Below are 4623 nucleotides of genomic sequence, written 5' to 3'. Positions count from 1 at the left end.
CTTTCGCGTAAATTTTCTTCCCACAAACGGCCGTATCTTTAGATTGCGTTGACATAGCTCACTTTTTTACACCACCAAGGGACCGTATACCGCAGGAAGTGCGATACATTTCCGCTTATGATGTCCACCCGTACTTGAGGTAAACGGGTTTTAAGGGTTGGGTAGACAGATAGACGGTCAAGAAAGTGAGACTAGTAGAATTCCATTTTTACTGATTTACGTGACGAAATCCTAACAACGAAAATAACTACCACAGTTACTGAAGATGAGGGCCGCATAATAAATTCCTCTACTCTTTATTCGAAATGTTCAAGTTGCAGGGCTGTTTGCCTGGGTTGTCTGCTAGCGTAGTGAAAGGTGTTTGCTACTGCAAGGAATGTGTAGTTTGTTTTCGGTTTTAATCTCGATGGAGGCAGATAGACTATCAGTAAAGGAATTTTAAGAAATTCTCGCGCCCCTAATACGTTTTATTGCTATCTTTATTCTGTACCGGCGTCCTGTGGATGTCGATATGAAACACTTGTAGAATTTCATACTTGTTACTGCCTACTTTTTCCGCTTCTGTCAATTGAATTGACTTAAGTGTGGCACTGAATTATTTTTAGCTGAATTTTGTTATGAATCTTCACGAATTGCTAAATTTGCACACTTTCATGGTAGGTCATCAACGGTAATCCAGTACGACTGGTCTGAACGTTGACACAGACCATTTCGCGGCCGAATGCGCATAATATTTTGCTAATTCGTAACGATCTGGGGTACTTTGTCTTACTAAAACAGTTATGTTATCTCGATAAGCTGAAATTCATTTTTATTAGTACAGTTCAAACTAATTAGCGTTTCTTCTTTCAATTATATCTTATATGTAGGTGTCAACACACTAATCAGCATTAATATAGTCTTACACATGATTGAAAACAGTCTGACGACTTTCGGAGAGTTTTTCAATTTCACGCCTGTGCATAGTATGTTGGTGGCACTTCGTCGCCTTGCCTGTTATGCTGTGTAGCAGACTTTAAAGCTGTGCGGATCAGCATAACGAAAAGGCGAGGGGTCTCGCTCGTTTTGTCCACGACTGTACATCATTACGCATCCAAGGGTCAATTTGACGCTGTGCATCCCGCCTGTTACGTCAAACAACACATCAAAGCGCAATACAATCCAGGGCATGACACCTACATGATCCAGTCATATTAACGTGACCACCGCCTATATTCGACGTTAACGAGCAATAACCACTCACACACGGCAGGTGACACCTCCAGTAGTGGAACGTATATGAAGTATGTCGGGGGACGCGGGGAACAGTGCAGTCGTTGTCGTAATGCGGAAACCGAGCGACTTATCCAACATCCAAAACGGCAAGATCATTGACTTTCGGGCCAAGGGTGGAAGCATCTCCGAAACGGTTAAGACTGTAAATCGTTCGCATGCCGCTATGGTTAAAGTATACCGTGCATGGCAAAATGGCAGTATCCAAAACCAACGCCGGCCGGGGTGGCCGAGCGGTTCTAGGCGCTACAGTCTGGAGCCGAGCGACCGCTACGGTCGCAGGTTCGAATCCTGCCTCGGGCATGGATGTATGTGACGTCTTTAGGTTAGTTAGGTTTAAGTAGTTCTAAGTTCTAGGGGACTGATGACCTCAGAAGTTAAGTCCCATAGTGCTCAGAGCCATTTTTGAACCAAAACCAACACCGAGGCAACTGTGGTACACCACGGGCCATACATGGCAGGGCTGAACGACAGCTGCGGAGATATATACTGGCCAACAGACATGGAACTACTGAGCAACTGACCACCCAACTAAACCAAGGGGCAACCTACAGTGTCTCCTGAACGACCGTTCAACGAACGTTGCTGTGCATGGGCGCCCGTAACAAGGCGCCTTGCTCATTCACCCATGCTGACAAATGTTCATCGGCGACAAAGGCTGGAATTTGCATGCGAATATCGCAACTGGACGTTCACTGAGTGGCGATTGGGGGCCTTTTGAGATGAATCACGTTTCATGCTCCATCGGACATATGGGCGGTGTCTTGTACGGTGTGAAAGGTCTGAAAGCGAACAACCTGCAACAATGGCGGCAGCGTTATGTTCTGACGAATGTTTTCGTGGTATTCACTGGGCGATCGAATCATTCTGTAAGGCACATTGGATCGAGAAAAGCATACATGTATCTTTGGGGACCATGCCCACCCCAAGATCCTCGGCACGATGGCATCTACCAACAGGACAATACAACGTGTCATACAGTTATCACTGTAAGTGCGTGGTTGGAAGAACACTAGGATGACTTTACCGTACTCCCCTAGTCACCAAACTTCCCGGATTTGAACCCGATTAGTATCTGTGGGACCACCTCGATGGGGCTGTTCGTGCCGTGGATCCTCAGCCGACAAAACCTAGCGCATCTGATCTCCACATGGCTTTACATCCCAGTCGATACCTTCCAGAATCTCACTGACTCTCTTCTTGCACGCCTCGCTGCGGTTTGCGCTGTAAAAGTGTTTATTCAGGCTTTTGACAAGTGCTCACATAAATATGACTGGACAGTGTAGAATTCTAATTTAAGTAAAACGTAGCCTAGCGAACAGAAAAAAAGATCTTACCGGCATAAAAGTGGCGTGGATTACAGTATTGAATCATATTTTGATTAAGTATTTACACTATTACTGGCTATCGTAACTATGCAGCTGCATTGTCATGATGGAAATCGAAGTGTGTGACGCTGTACATAGCAAGATAGGAGAAAGAGTTTCACCAGCGAATAGTTAACGCCCATGTGATTACTGCACATATATACTTCTACATCTGTGTATAACTTTTGTGAATGTGGATCGATAAAATACCGGATAGAACATGTTATTTCTTATGAACTGGTAACCGGAATTTTGTATAAGAATCACAAATGTCAACTACGATGGAACATCGTGATTCGATAAACAGGCAAAAAAAAAAAAAAAAAAAAAAAAAAAAAAAAAAAAAAAAAAAAAAAAAAAAAAAAAAGTTCAGATCACTCCGTCATGAGACAAAAATACAGCTGTTTAAAAGCTACTTTTTCTTCTGATCACTTCCAATCTCCGTGTCAAATCTGAATGTAAACCGTTAAGTGTAAAACATCTTGTCATAACGGAATAGTCAACACAGTACGGTAGAATACGACCGGCCAAACAAAAGGATTTAATAGGACCTTATTGTAAAAACAGATATGACAAAATCTACACAGGAGATGGCTATGAAACTAAAGAACCACGCCATTTCTGTTGACAGGCAGGTTCCACGTGTTTCTAGAACGGTAAGAGTACAAAGATGTTCAAAATTCCAAACCCCCCATAAGTACTGCCACTCTCATTTTATCGCTACAAAATATTCATTACAAGATCCAGAACCAACGAAGTCACGGTGGATGACGATTAAAGTATCACGCATCTGAACGGAGATGTGAAAGAATAGTTTAGAACGCTTATTAGGTCTAACCGCATACAGGCAGAAGACATACTACTCCCATTTACGGCGGAGGGGAACTGGTGTTCCCCGCACCAGGCAACTGAAAAGGCCATAAGCACATACGACTGAGGATCATTTTTTAGTTATTAATGAAAGTTTCCAAGTCAGAACCATTAACAACTGTCTAAAATGTCCTTCGTTCATCTATACGCATAGGCATTCCATGTATCATGGACTTTAGTACCACTTCAAACATCCCCTGGCAGTGTCGGATGCTTGCGTAAGCCTCTGTACCACGTTGAATGAATGAATGAATGAAGGAATGAATGAATGAATGAATGAATGAAGGAAGGAAGAAAGAAAGAAAGAAAGGAAGATTATGGTTTAACTTTCCATCGAAGGAGAGGTCCTTGTAGCACGATCAATGACACGGTGTAGGGAAGGATGGAGGATAAAATCGGCCGCATCCTTTTCAAAGCAGTGATCTCAGTATTTGCATGTCGAGACCTAGGGAAACAACAGAAAACCTAAATCAGATTGGCAGAATGGGGATCTGAACTACTGCATCCCGAATGTTAGGCCGTTGTCTTACCATGCGTCATCTACACGGTTACACCACGTCAATGAAAAGTTTCTGCATTAGGAATGGCTGCTGCGTAAAACTGTCATCCAAAGAACTGCGCTACAGGGAAATTACAAGCCATGGAACTGGATTTCCCCTACTTATGCATCGATAATGGAAGATAAGAAGTGCAATTCGTACAATATGACTGAAATGTGCTGGAATCCCTTCAGGCATGAACCACATGGTTCCTCTTACTTGCAGAGGCACCACATATAGGAAGTTTGGAATAGTGTTCTGCATGAATTCTTTGTAGACAGCACATATACCATTTACAGGGAGATCATATGGACTTGCAGGCGTTTCCACCCCACAGATTAAGCTGGTGGTGGTATCTAGCCCGAATTGTTCCATGAGAAATTTTATCCGATCAGAACTGTCATCCACCCATCAATCCGTCCACGAATCAATATGTAGAAGCTAATTAAGTTGAAACTGAAAGTTTTTCCTACATATATTAGATTTTTTCCTTGGTGCGATGAACTGACCTAAAACGTTAGGAAAAGTACTTTTTGTTCATCATGTAAAAGGCAATGAAGATCCTTGGGCCTCCT

Source organism: Schistocerca serialis, chromosome 3, assembly GCF_023864345.2.
Source record: "Schistocerca serialis cubense isolate TAMUIC-IGC-003099 chromosome 3, iqSchSeri2.2, whole genome shotgun sequence".
NCBI classification, from domain to species: Eukaryota; Metazoa; Arthropoda; class Insecta; order Orthoptera; family Acrididae; genus Schistocerca; species Schistocerca serialis.
Note: the sequence above shows the minus strand (reverse complement) of the source record.